General features: G+C 40.7%; 1 long non-coding RNA gene across 1 annotated transcript in view; it reads right to left on the reverse strand.

Moving 5' to 3' along the window:
- Positions 1 to 387: 387 nt before the first annotated feature.
- The window catches only part of LOC116418975, a 60,548-nt gene continuing 45,964 nt past the window's right edge, over positions 388 to 14,971 (reverse strand). Inside the window, exons 2-3 of the long non-coding RNA XR_004229209.1 lie at positions 14,161 to 14,225; positions 388 to 522 (exon numbers count right to left, since the gene is read on the reverse strand). This is a non-coding gene — a long non-coding RNA (uncharacterized LOC116418975). The remainder of the gene's footprint in view (positions 523 to 14,160; positions 14,226 to 14,971) is intronic.

Raw genomic sequence — 14,971 nt, forward strand, 5'->3', positions numbered from 1 at the left:
TCCTAATGAAAGCGTTTTAATCTATTTCTAGTAGAGGAAAAATCAAACAGAAATAAATGATATGTTGCTTTTAGACATACACATATATAGCAAAATACTGTTCTAAAAAATACACATAAATGCTAATCAACACCTTCATTACAGTGGGTTGCTTCTCAGGAAGAATTAAGAAAAGCAGAATTAGAAAAGGCTATACAACAAGTTTCAACATTACTTGTAATACTCTATTTCTTCATATTGGATACCTGATACTATTTATACTATTCTGCATTACTTTCTACATATTTGAAATAGTTCATATTAATTTTTAAAAGAATAACTACACGGCTGCAATAGTTGTCTATGATGTAAGAAATTATCCCAAACATAATAGCTTAAAACAACATACATTTATTATCTCACAGTTTCCATGGGTCAGGAGTCAGGGCAAGGCTTAGTTGGATGGTCAGATTCTCACAAGGCTTCAAAGTGTTGGCCAGACTGGGGTCTCATCTGAGGCTCAGAAACCTCTTCCAAAGTCACCTGATTGTTGACAGAATTCATTTATTTGCACCTGTTGAATTCATGGTGACTTGCTTTTTCAAGGTCAGCAGGGGAATCTCTGACTTTAGTCAGCTATATTGTGTATAAAGTAACATAATCATTATCTTTGCCATATATTGTAGCCTAATCAAAAGAGTGACTATATCATTATATTCAAAAGTTCTTCTCACACTCAAGGGGAGATTATTTAGAGCATGTATACCAGGAAGCAGGAATCTTGGGAGCCATCTAAATTTCTACCTACTACAGTCCCTTAAGAGTCTCATAATCTAGTGGAAGACATAGACATAAGGACAAAGGTTTAAAGCAATGTGAGATAAGCTACATTAGATATGTGTCTTCTTTTGGGTCCCCCAAAAGTTGACCTAGATAGAAGACCTTAGGTGCAGTATATTTGACATGATTCCAGGAAGTATATGTGAGACAGGGAATGGAGAAAGGCCAATATAAACAGTTCGTTAATGAGCAGTTTACCACTATGGGCACTGGGGCTAAATCCCACTGTGAACCCTCTAAGAACCATATGAAACATGCTTCATATTTATCTCACCGCTAGATGGAAAGCCTCAAGCATTTTATCCACTGACTCCGGTCCCCTGTTGGCTGAGGCTCTCTCTCACTCTTCTAGGTTGTCACTGTGCATGGTAAGTTTCTATGGTGCCAGATAAATCCTTCATAAAGTGAAGCACAGAGGAACAGATGCTTAAAATGGGAATTGGTCAGCATGCCAGAAACTCTACCCCACACGCAGGGATCTCAAAGCTGGACATGTAACGATATGGGGTGAGACATTAAGAACATCTGTCACAATGTGTGTATTAGGTAAATTAAGACTTGCTGCTATAACAAATAAACATACAAATCTCAGTGGCTTAATATGATGACATTTTATTTCTCACGTACAATTCAATCAATAGGACAGTGAAGCTTTGGCAGGGTGAAAGAGTGACTGAAGTGCTCCTTGCAAATGTTCAGGAACACTGCTACCTGCATCTTCAATACATGGCCCCTAAAGACTGCTTGTCTGTATCAGCAAACGACTAACAGACAGGAGAAGAGAGAGAAGTAGATTGTGTGGAAGAAAAGTTTGAGATGGCATGGCTTCACTAAAGCACAAGGGAGCTTGGGTAACATAGTCTAGTTGTGTGCCCTTTCGAAAAAGAAATAGATCAGTTGAACAGGTAGCATTTGCTACCCTGTTCACGTATGTAAAAGCATATATGACCTTTAGGTTAAATCTTGAAGAAAGATGTGGTAATTAATTTTGTGTATCAACTTCGCTGAGTCATGGGGTGTCCATATTTGGCTAAACATTATTCTGTGTATGTCTGTGAGAGTATTTCTGAATGAGATTAACATTTGAATCGGTAAACTAAATAAAGCAGATTGCCCTTCCCAATATGGGAGGGCCTTATCCAGCCCACTGAAGGCCTGAGTACAACAAAGAGGTAGAGTAAAAAAGAATTTGCTCTTTACCCAACTATCTTTGAGTTGGGACATCAGTCTTCTCCCTTGACACTTGACTTAGACTGAAACTTACACTCCATCAGCCCTCCTGGATCTCAAGCCTTCAAACTCAGACTATAACTATCACCTGCAATTTGTTGACTGCAGATCCTAGAACTTCTCAGCCTTCAAAACCATGTGAGCCAATTCCTTATAGTAAATCTATATATCTATATCTATCAATATACATAAATCTTACTGATTTTGTTTCTCTGGAGAACCCGGATTAATACAGAAAGTTAAAAATGTGTCATAGAATTAACAAGGAATAAAAGCATTTCAGGCAGAGCAAAAAACAACATGGACAGAAGAACAGCTTAGAAGAACCCAAGCAGGTTCAGAGAACTGAAGTAGATTTGTTTTGACAGGACCCATAGCAGGTGTGGTTATATGAAAGAAGAATCTGGAAATGTGGGCAGGAACCTGACAGTAAGACTCCTGATTTTACACCGTGAAGGAAATGAAAGGCTAGAGAATTTAAAACAGAAGTATACAGCATTTTCTGATAGTACTTCAGCAACCTCAAGAAAGATGCTGTGTAAAAGCAAGCAAAAAGATTTTCTGCTAAATATTGTTAAACATCACCTGTCTTGAGCTCTAGGACATTTAACAAGGAAAGATGATGCATTCAGTCAAAAGTGCATGAGCTTGAAGTCAAGCAGGTTTGAGTTTAATGGTACCTGGCAAGTTTGTTATGAGAATCAAAGGGTTTGTATGTAAAGCTTTTAGCATAATGTATGACAAAAAAGCATGTGCTCAAGGAAAAAAAAATAGTTCCTTTCTTCTCTGAGCAACAAAATAAATAGCATGAATTTATCTCAGAACCAGAGGGAAAAAAAACTGAATTAGTGGAAACTCTGACTTTTGGACACTGTTTGATATTGCTAACACGGTTTGTGAATAATTATGCCCTGTAAAAGGAATAACCAAAAAACTTTGAATGTGTAGCCAAGATATGCAGACTCAGTAACCCCAGCCCAAGTGCTTACTGGTATATACCAATTGGGTGTCAAAAATGTGCAACAGACTATCTAAAGAAGGGTAATAATACTAAGCCCCAACATTAGTATTGAGAAACACTGACAATTCATAATAGTCATAGTAAAACATAGCAAAGAAATACTTTCACATTGAAATTATTTAACTCTACATTAACCGGCTGCCTAAATATATTTCTTATGCTCTATTCACTCTTTAATGAAATGTTTGTCTCTTAATAAGCTTGCATTTCATAATTAGATATATAATATTCATGCCTTGTGATTTCCCCCACAGAGAATTTTCAATGTATTAATTACAATTTTTTAAAAAAACCCAATTTATTCTATGTGTTTAGTTTCTAAACATATTTTTAAAAATTTATTTAAGGCATGAACAAAATTCCATACAGTGAAAATCTGTAGGAGAAGATAAACTTTATTTGATAATTCATGACCCAAATGAATAAAGGGTGTTTAAAAAAGAAAGAAAGAAAAGAAATGCTAACTCAAACTTTTAAAATGAATAGCGTCTTTTTGTATACATCATTTTTGTGTTACTATTATACTACATCCTTATTTACTTTTACTCTGTTTACAAAATGTTAGATAATATAGTTTCTTTAAAAACTTCCAATCCCAGGAGCAGTGGGGCCCTGGTTCTCAACCTTGGCTGCACATTTGGAACCATTAGGGGACCTTTTTAAAAATACTCATTATCTAGGTTTCACCTCAGATCCATTGTTAAAAAAAAAAAAAAAAAAATTGAGAGTGGAGCCTAAGCACAAAAATTACTTTAAAAATCTCCAGAGATTATAGAGAAATGTGCAGCTTGCATCAATCCCTATTCACACTGCCACTATACCATTCAGGCCTTCAGTATCACATACCTGACTCTTTCAAGAGCCACCTAACAAGTCTTCTCACCATCCTACTTCACCATTGCCAGATTAAAAGTACCCTTAAAATGTACTTATCAAACCTAACATGCTTAATGAGGGTCTTGTTAAGATTTTAAGATGAAGGCTCTAATTAAGTTGATCTTGAATGGAGGTTGACATTCTACATTTCTTTCAAATTCCCAGGTGATGTTTATGCTGTCAAGCCACAAACAACAAACCACACTGATTTATGTTTTCCAGTCATAAAGAAAACTACTGGTACCACTTCCTAATTCTAGATACTTTTTCAGCTTTTTTTCTTTCTTTTCTTTATTTGACTTGGCATTTTACATTTAAAAAGTAGAATTTTTATCTTGCTTTTTAGTGAATATCCATGTTAGTTAATATGTTTAAGTAAAGACATAACATCCTTGAAGGCTTTAAGCCATTTGACAGCTCATAGGACAAGTTAGATGTATAGTAAAGAAATCTGTTTTCATACGGACAGACACAATAAGATTCAGTATTTTGACCCCTAGTAAGTTTATAGTCATATAACTAAATATATGCAAAGGGTTGGCAAATACCACTAAAATATTTATTTAAAACTATCATTTATGGTGGGTATGGAAAAAAGGAGCTATTACAGAAATAGAATTGCAAGATTAGAAAAACACATTCTAGTTGACTTAACCTGACTTCTATAATTTTCTAAGCCATCTATAATTTAAATTTTTAAAAGAATTTCTCATAATAGTCTAGAAATTAGCCAGACTATCTAATAATACATTACCAGTATTGTGTACTTATTTTAAACATATAGACTATGTTTAACATAGACTATGCTAACTATGGTTAACAATACCGTACAGTACCCTTAAAATGTATTAGGGGGACAGGTCTTCTGTTTTATGATTTTTACTGCAATAACTAAGTAGGGGTCTTTACCCATAGGCAAAGCCCAAAGACGAGGCCAATATATTTGAACAATGGCAGAGTCACTGAAATAAGCAGATAAACTCCTAAAATGACCCTCTTTTAAAAGACAACACTTACTAGAAACATATAGACTAAAAAAAATCCTTAAGGAATGATTCATAAAGATTAGTTAATCTTAGTATAATGAGAAATTTTCTTCCTTTATGGTTGCCAAAAATTCATAAAAAGAAAATGTTAATAATTTGTGTTCTCAGGCCTTTGAACTCAGACTGAAACTAGGCATTAGCTCTCCTGTGTCTCCTGCTAGCCAAAAGCCAATCTTGGAACTTAGCCTCCATAATTGCTGAGCCAATTCCCTGTAATAAATAAATATGTGTGTATGTGTGTGTGTGTGTATATATATATATATGCATGCTTATATGACTGAAACTTTATACCCATTGATCAACATATTAGGGTTCTCCAGAGAAACAGAATCAACAGTACACACACACACACACACAGCTCAATGTATTAGTCAGTTTTGGAGAAATATAGATCATGTTGTGTTCCATTTAAAACCTATTTATTGATGTAGAACATGGAATGTGTCAAAAGTGTTTAATTGCTCCCACTCCCTCCTTTGTATTTTATGTATCATCATTGTGAAGAAGGGGTGGTAGAAGAAAGAAGGAGGAGGAGAAGAACTTTGGGTATATTACAAAGTCAATGTGTATGTGTATACATGTGTACTATTGGTTCTGTTTGGAGAACCCTAATATGTTGCTCAATGGGTATAAAGTTTCGGTCACGCAAGATGAAACAGTTCTAGAGATCTGCTGTAAAAATTGTGCTTATGGTTAAGAATACTGTACAGTACCCTTAAAATGTATTCAGGGGATAGGTCTCGTGTTTTGTGATTTTTACCATAATAATTAAAAGCAGGGGTCTTTACCCATAGGCAAAGCCCATAGATGAGGCCAATATATTTGAACAATGGCAGAGTCACTGAAATAAGCATAAAAACTCCTAAAATAACATCCTTTTAAAAGACAACACTTACTTAAATATAGAAGTTCCAATGTTTCTAGATTATCCTATTACAGTCATGCATTGCTAAATGATAGGGATATGTTCTGAGAAATGAATCATTGGATGATTTCATCTTTGTGTGAACATCGTAGAGTACACTTACACAAACATAGATAGTATAGCCTACTACACACCACACACCTAGGCTATATGGTATACACAATTTTTCCCAGGCTACAAACCTGTACAGCATGTTATTATGCGGCACATGACTATACTTTGCTGGTATTTAAGTTGTACTTTACTATTTGCAGGTTTCATCACTAGAAACTAAGGAGCCTACATGGACTTTAAAAAGTTTTAAGACTGGATTTTTAAAATGAGTATCAACTACTAAACTGCAGGAAGTGTTGTTGTAAGCAGGCAGCTGCCATTCTCTATTTTAGGTAACAGTGCCAGATCCAGTGTAAATATCATGAGAGTTGCAGTTGTAATATTTAGAATTATCACCAGAGTCACAAATACATCATAAGCTGTTACACCTGGGAAACCGTGAAAGTGTAACCTGAGAGTCTTTCCAGCTTGAAATGAATTACATGAAATGAAATAAATTACCAATATGTCCCCAGTCTAAGGTTAGAAAACTCATGAATTACTACACCAGAAGAAGCCTCAAGCCCTAGATATTATTGTAAACATCATCTATTTTGATATTATGCATAGAACTATTTATAATATCAAAATAATATGATATTTGGAATTTCCCCTCGTAATTCCAGTATTCATAGTAGTTATAATTTGCTTCTCAAACTACCCTTGAGTAAAAACACATATTAACATGATCATAATGAAGTCACTGGAGGACTACGGTTGCTTAGGAACATTAAAAAATTTAGCATAGATTGAGAATTTATTATCATATGAGCCATTGAAATTAGCAATTGGGTGCTTTTCCTTTGATTAGATGTTATATATCAGTCTGGCACCTCTAATACTTCCCAGTTACACTGATAAATGAAATCAATTTTATATTACATTATTCAGTATCTGCTGCTTTGCTGCTTATTTTGGAAATACAATTGTGCCCTTATAAACCTGAAAATACAAACTATGGAAATGTAAAGACAACATACCAAGTGATTGGTTTTCTGTTGTAAATATTTTTACCATATTCTAAGCTTTGCTAATTTTTGTATTGTTTTTATTTCTGCATTTCATTTTTTTTCAATTTGAAATAATTACAGAATCATAAAGAGTTGCCAGAGTAGTACAGAGAGGTCTCTTGTACCTATCATCCAGATTTGTCTGATGGCAACATCTTACATTACCCCAGTGCATTTTCAGAACCAGGAAACTGATGGTCCAACACAGTGAATTAGACTACAGATCTTACTCAAGTATCACTAGTTTTGGCATGCTTTCATTTTTTTGTTTTTATCTACAATTCTAAGACATTTTATTAAATGTGTTTATTTGTCCAAATGGCCATGTGCTTCTAGTTCTCTTTGTCACATTTCCTCCTTATCAGGGCAAACAAGGAATTGATATATTTTTCAAAGGCTACTGATGCAAGAGCCCATACTCAAAGAAAAATAGGTTAGTGATTTCTGATCACTAACATATGTCTGAGCAATTTACATTTACAGTTGTAGAAATAAATGGCTTGCATTTCAGATTTTCATGAAAAAGATAAGCCTGCTAACTCGGAATTTTATTATGTGTAGCATTAGTTTGAAATGTAACATCTTAATGTGAAAAATAAAAAAAAAACTATTTCAACTATTTGTTTTGTCAGCTAACCTTCAGAGTTGTGTACCACATCATTTTTCTCAGATTAGCTCAATGTATTAGTCAGTTTTAGAGAAATATAGATCATCTTGTGTTCCATTTAAAATCCATTTATTGATGTAGAACATGGAATGTGTCAAAAGTATCTAATTGTTCCCACTCCCTATTTTGTATTTTATGTATCATTATGATAAAGGGGTGGTAGAAAAAAGAAGGAGGAAACAAAGAACTGTTGGGTATATTACAAATTCAAATTCAGAAAACAAAGAGAAAATAATGTTTCATATTTGATTTCAAACACAAGATTAATTATTAGAATAAGATAACAATGTGACATATTGCTTGGAAATTTATCTAAGAGGGCAAATCAAATATAACTCCAGATGTAAGCCTAAACATGACTTTCTCATATTATACCTTAAAACTTTTATAATCCAGAGAATATATCATATTATTATGACATAAAGTGATTCATTCTTATCTCAGGAGAGTATAATGTCATAAACAATGTATTTGCTCAGTGTTTTAGTTCGTTTTCATACTGCTAATAAAGACATACCCGAGACTGGGTAATTTAGAAAGGGAAGAGGCTTAATTGACTCACAGTTCAGCATGGCTGGGGACACCTCAGGAAACTTACAAATCATGGCAGAAGGGGAAGCAAACATACTCTTCTTCAAATGGTGGCAGGAAGGAGAAGTGCTGAGCCAAAGGGGGAAAAGCTCCTTATAAAACCATCATATTTCTTGAGAACTCACTCACTATCACAAGAAAAGCATGAGGGTAACTACCTCCATGATTAAGTTAACTCCCACTAGGTCCCTCCCATGATATGTGGGGATTATAGGAACTACCAACTCAAGATGAGATTTGAGTGTGGACACAGCCAAACCAGATCAATGTCCTAAGACTGGATGAAATGACCTGGTGAATAAGTAACTAGAGAAAGAATGAGGGACAATAGAGATGTTAAAAGGAAATAGCCAGGTGTGGTGGCTCATGCCTATGATCCCAACACTTTGGGAGGCCAAATCAGGCAGATCACTTGAGGCCAGGAGTTCAGGACCAGCCTGGCCAACATGGCAAAACTCCTTCTCCTACTAAAATACAAAAATTAACTGGGTGTGATGTCACATGCCTGTAATCCCAGCTACTCAGGAGTCTGAGGCATGAGAATCACTTGAACCTGGGAGGCAGAGTTTAAGGGAAATGGCTGTGCTTTATTCAGGAGTAGGCTGAGGCAGGCTTCTGGTGCAGCATGACTCAGTGGGTTTGGAGCACAGGCGCACAACCCTGCACATTACGTAACCACACCACGTGAGGCACATAGACAATCACCCACGTGAGCTCGTGCTTGGCTCAGAGCCACTATTGTCTATAAAAGGTATAACTACCCTGCTGATGTTGTACATACACCTTGCTCACACCCAGAAAAAGAGTAAAGCCATGTTGAAACTATCTACAATTCCTCGAATGTTTTTCCAGCTACGCACCACTTGCCTACCAACTTCACTCAGACTTCAGTTAGAACCTGACAATTGGCATCACAAGCAGGATCCTGAGGTGAGTGAGCCTTCAGTCCCTGCTGCCTCTGGATGGGTCATGTGGCCGCAACATGAGCTGTGGTATCCAGTGGCAGCTGTGCTGCTCAGATGGGCTCTGGTAGAAACCTGGGCAGTGGTAGATGGGTCCCTCAGGAGCATGGAAAAGGCACTGAAGCAGCCAGAAGTGCACAGCACCAAGAAGGAGCGAGCTTTTGCCGGCAGAGTTAGATGGGCATTTTTGACTGTGCTACAAGAAGTACACACCAAGTCCCCGAGGGATGCAGCACAGGTAAGGGTCCTCCAGGTGCAGACATGGAGCCTGAGGCCTGGCTACACAGCTCAGAAAAAGAGTTAAAAGCTTCCATGAATGGGAACTTCCAGATGCAGGCAGGGCACCTGGAGACCTGGCTACAGAGCTTGGAAAAGGAATTTGAGGCTGCTGTGAATGCAGGCCTGAGTCCCTGGTCTCAGCCAGAGATTCCCACTCTGATACGGAGGAGGAAGAACCCCCATTGCGAGTTCACCCAGTGGTCTGTCAGAAGGTAGATCATGAACAGCCATTGGGGCCCCAAGAGCAGGCTCAGGGACCCAACACTGTAATGAAACATACTTCACACACTGCCTTTACCTCAATGAGCTGTGGGAATTAGGAAAGCAGTGCCTCCAGGGTCTAGGGGAACCTCTGCCTGTATGGATGCTTTGTTTATAGGAAAAGGGAGCAGATAGTATCTTCTGTTCCACCTCTGAGATGGAAAAGCTAACCTCGATCACGATTCACCCGTCCCTCCATCAGCAGTTGCAGGTGAGCAGGAGGTTGGCACAAGGGCAAGATGACCACACCCTGATTGAGTGACTATGGGAAGCCATACAAACTGTGGAATGACACTGGTGAAACATCCAAAATCATGACTAAATGGCAGTCATAGGCCGATTTTGTGCAAGTCACTGGGGAGATGGGTATGTGGCAGGCTATGTTTGACCTGAATACCTATGGGCCAGATGATGAACATTTTGCCTCCCACATGAGGGATCCTGTGTTGGGTTCCATTCCCTCAAGTGCATTTTGCTCCCTAGCTGCTATCCTCACCCCATATGTAGGGTGCTGAATACATGAAGTGACCACTGCTATGGAAGCTCTCGGGGAAGCAGAAGGCCATCGGTGGGACCAAGGGATCTGTACAGTAAAGAAGGGGAAGATGTCCAGCTTGTGGGGCCCCCCCATCCCATGGGAGAAAAGGGAGTCCCAGTGAATGGCATGCTCACAGATGTGGATAGATGTGATTCTGGCCAGAGTCGACCAAGAGAAAATCAATAAGCAGCCCAATGAAGTACTCTTAACTTTGTGGAGACAATTGTCCCTGAAGCACCAATTCCAGAAAATGTCCAAGCGGAAGGACATTTCTGTGTGACCCAGTCCTGCCTGGGAGCTTCAGCTCAAAGACTACTTCCTGCAGCCAACCAGAAATGTAGAGCTTTTCCTGTTTGATTATGGAACTGGCCAAGGTGCCTGGCTTGGGAGGACACCAGATGACTAGAGGCCACATGTGGAATTAGCAATCCACTGCTTCCCCACCAATGTATAGTGGGTGCTGTTGCTGGTGGATACTGGCGCAGATTGCAGGCTTGTTTATGAGAAACCAGATAAATTTCTGGGCAAACCTGCTTACATTGACGGTTATGGAGACTGGTTAGTAACAGTGAAACCTGTATCTCTGCACCTTGGTATCTGCCATTTGGCTCCCCATTTAAATACTGTGTATGTCTATCTCATACCAGAATACATTCTGGGGGTGGACCATTTCGATGGCCTGGTGTTACAAACCATGACTGGGGAATTCAGACTCTCTGTGTGATGAAGTTGGTACTGTGTGGACATACACATCACCAGCCTCAGGTCTTGCCACAAACCCAACGAGTTACATCCACCCAACAGTATCATTTGCCAGATGGGCATACAGAGATAACTGAGACAATTAAAAAGCTGGAGAAGGTGCAGATAGTGCGAGGAACCCACAGCCCCTATGATTCTCCAGTGTTGCCAGCTAGAAAGCCTGACGGAACTTGGCAGATGACGGCAGACTATCGGGAACTGAATAAAATAACACCCCTTTGCATGCAACTGTACCATCAATCATGGATTTGATGAACCATATGAGAATGGAACTGGGACCATATCACTATGTAGTAGACTTGTGGACTTGGCCAATGCATTTTTCTGCATTGACATTGCTTCAGAGAGCCAGGAACAGTTCACCTTCACATGGGACAGGCAACAATGGACTTTCACAATGTTGCCACGGGGCTCTGTGCATAGCCCCACCATATGTCATGGTCTCATTGTCACAGATTTAGCCACCTGGCAATGTCCAGAAGGGGCCTGCCTATTCTAATATATTGATGATATTATGTTAATCTGTGATTCTCTTGCAGATTTAGAAGGAGCAGCATCCCTTTTGCAGCAACATTTGGCAGCATGTGGTTGGACTGTTAATGAATCCAAGGTCCAAGGACCTGGATTATCTGCCAAATTTTTGGAAGTTATCCAGTCAGGTAAGACAAAGACCATCTGAGAGGCTATCATTTATAAGGTTCAGACATATCTCTGGCCCTCTATGGTGAAGCAGCTGCAAACTTTTGTGGGCCTCCTGGGATACTGGTAGACATTTGTGCCCCATTTAGCTCATATGATAAAAACCATTGCATCTGTTAACAAAGAAGGGCTCTACGTGGGATTGGGATGATGTGGCTGAGACCGCCTTCCTAGCAGCCAAGTGGGCTATTCAGCAGGCACAAATCCTATGGGTAGTTGACCAGGGGTGCCTGTTTGAGCCGGATATGCATGTGACCACAGATGGTTTTGGTTGGGGCCTGTGGTAGCACATAGAGTAGCTGAGAATGCAAGTAGGCTTTTGGTCCCAACTATGGAAGGAAGCTGAGCTCTAGTTTTCCTTGACAAGAGAAACAGCTAGCAGCTGTATATGCCACCCTTCAGGCTTATAAGAATGTGACAGGATGGGCTGCAGTTGTCATGTGGATGACTTACCTGATAGCGGGATGGGTGCATTTATGGGTAACGACCCCCTGGACTGGGATGGCATAGACATCCACTTTGGTGAAGTGGGCGCCTACTTGGAGCAGTGGAGTACAAGTCCCTTAGTAGCAGAGTTGCAACAGATTTTGGGACCTGTAGTCCTAATGCAAGATAAGGCCATGGGGCTTGAGCAGCACCTAGACTCTGAGCCTTCACCATTTAAGGAAGGGCGTCCCCCCTTCCTGATAGGGCATGGTACACTAATGGGTCTAGCCAAGGTGCTACTGCTGCTTGGAGTTGCAGTCCAACCAAGTATTGACATCATATGGTTTGAAACCAGGTATGGATAAAGTAGCCAATGAGCTGAACTTAGAGCAGTATGGATGATGATCACCAAGGAGGTGACACCTATGGTAATCTGTACCAATAGCTGGGTGGTCTATCAAGGCTTAACCTTGTTGTTAACTACCTGGAAAATACAGAAGTGACTAGTGAGCCACCAACACATCTAGGGCCAAGCCATGTGGCAAGACCTCTGGGAAATGGGTCATCAGAAAGATATAACTATTTATCATGTGTTAGGCCATATGCCTTTGGCCACCCCTGGCCATGATGAGGCAGATGCCTCAGCCAAGGTCCAATGGTTAGAGTCAGTACCTACATGAGATGTGGCCTTGTGGCTACACCAGAAACTTGGACATGCCAGGGGTAAATTGATACAACAGGTCAATAAACGTTGGGGTCTGTCCCTGCCCACACAAGATATTTGGGAGGCTTGTCAGAAATGCCCAGCTCAGTCATACCCTAAATGGAGGCAGATGCTCAGTGTTACACAACAAGTGATGATAGGGAAAGTGCCCTTGACTAGATGGCAAGTATAGTACATAGGGCCTCTGCCCAAGTCACAAGGGTATACTCATGCACTAACAGCTATGGTCACAGCCACAGGCCTGTTGTTCACCTACTCTTGCAGGGTGGCTGACCAACAGAGCACCATCCAGGCCCTGCAACATTTATATGCTATGTATGTTAGCCCTCTGGTCGTTGAGAGTGATAGAGGAACACATTTCACTGGACAACAGATACAACAATGGGCGCAACAAACAGACATAAAGTGAGGATTCCATGTGCCATACAACCTGCAAGCTGTGAGTATGACTGAGTGATATAATGAGCTCTTGAAGAATGGGTTATGCTTGCAAGTCACAACCCTATCTTTGTGGGGCTGGAGTTCCAGACTAGACCCAGTGCTCCAAACCTTGAATGAATGGGCATGGAAAGGTGGCCTGGTCCTGCCCCCATTCAGTTGCAGGTAGGTACCAAGGATGACCTCCTCCGACCAGGTACAGGGACAAATGGAAACCTGTTGTTGACTGTCCCAGTGCCCTGAAGGCAGGAGAACAGAAAACCTGGCTGTGGCCATGGACCCTCCAACCACCCTCTACTCCCACAAACAATGCCGGTGGTTGGCCATTGTAGCTCCCTGGAGGAGGACTTACAATATGACTTGCATGTCACTCCTTGGGTGTTCAAAACAAACCCCACACAGTTGACTGTTCATAGGGGAACGGCCAGGGAAGGAATCCTCCTCCAGGGAATATATGTACTGTCTGTGTGGCATATTATGAGCTCTCCTGTGACTTTGGCACATATACAGGACTCAAAGGAACCATGGCGAGCTGAGAAGGTGTGGTACCATCGCCCAGGGCAAAAGCCCTGGGTGGTTGCATTGTTATTCACGAATGAAAGATTAGCCTCTATTTTGCCTGAGAGACGTGATTTACCTCTGTTAGTATCTGTGCCTGCGCTGTCATCTTGACCATAAGTTAACATGCTCCAACTGCATTATGGACTGGGCCCACACCTACACTGAGGTGACCAATGTTTCCAACAGATGGATCTGCACTGCCCTTCCAGCAGCAGCTGCTGTGATGACTTACCTTGGCACATACAATCACAGTCTGCAGATAACACGGCTGGAGACTCGGGGTCCGATGGCTGACACCTGGAACACAATGCAGCAAGGTTCGAACAAAGGATGCCACAAAACCCATGGTGCACCTGCCCCCCCTTGCTGGCCCACAGTGTTTATGATGGGTGAGGCTGGCTAGTGGGGGAACATGTAGTACCCCTGGCCCAGGCACCACAGTGCATAGAGCAACATTGAGGTAATACCACTATGGGATGGGTACCCATCACAGCCTGTGAAAACATAACATGTATCACCACACGGAAGGTGTGCTAGAACAAGCAGCCCCACTAAGGTCAGCTCCAATGGACTTTATGCTCCCTAGGGGTTTATGGGTCTGTGGGGACACAAGGTGGCCTTACCTATCAGCAGACTGGACTAGACGTTGTATCTGGGGGTGTCCTTATATACCTGCCACTGTTCTCCCCATATTGTCCAGACACCCACATAACCAGGAAGCACTGCACTTTTGGTTTTTGCAAGTTCGATGAGCCCCCTGGTGGTTCTACTCCTTGGCAATGACTATCTCTGGAGTGGGTGTCATAAGCACAAGTTACTGCTCTTGCAGAGCACACCACTCAGGCTCTGAATTACACCCGAGTGGCCCTCCTCCTGTTAACACCTTACTGGTCAGATCAGAAAGGTGGTGTTGCAAAACCAAATGGCCTTAGACATAATAACTATTGCCCAAGGAGGCTCCTGTTCCCTTTTAGGAACACAATGTTGTACCTTTATCACTGACAATTGGCAGAACATAATAGCAGTCCTGCAACAGTTCTCAC

This window comes from Piliocolobus tephrosceles, chromosome 11 (genome assembly GCF_002776525.5).
Source record: "Piliocolobus tephrosceles isolate RC106 chromosome 11, ASM277652v3, whole genome shotgun sequence".
NCBI lineage: Eukaryota > Metazoa > Chordata > Mammalia > Primates > Cercopithecidae > Piliocolobus > Piliocolobus tephrosceles.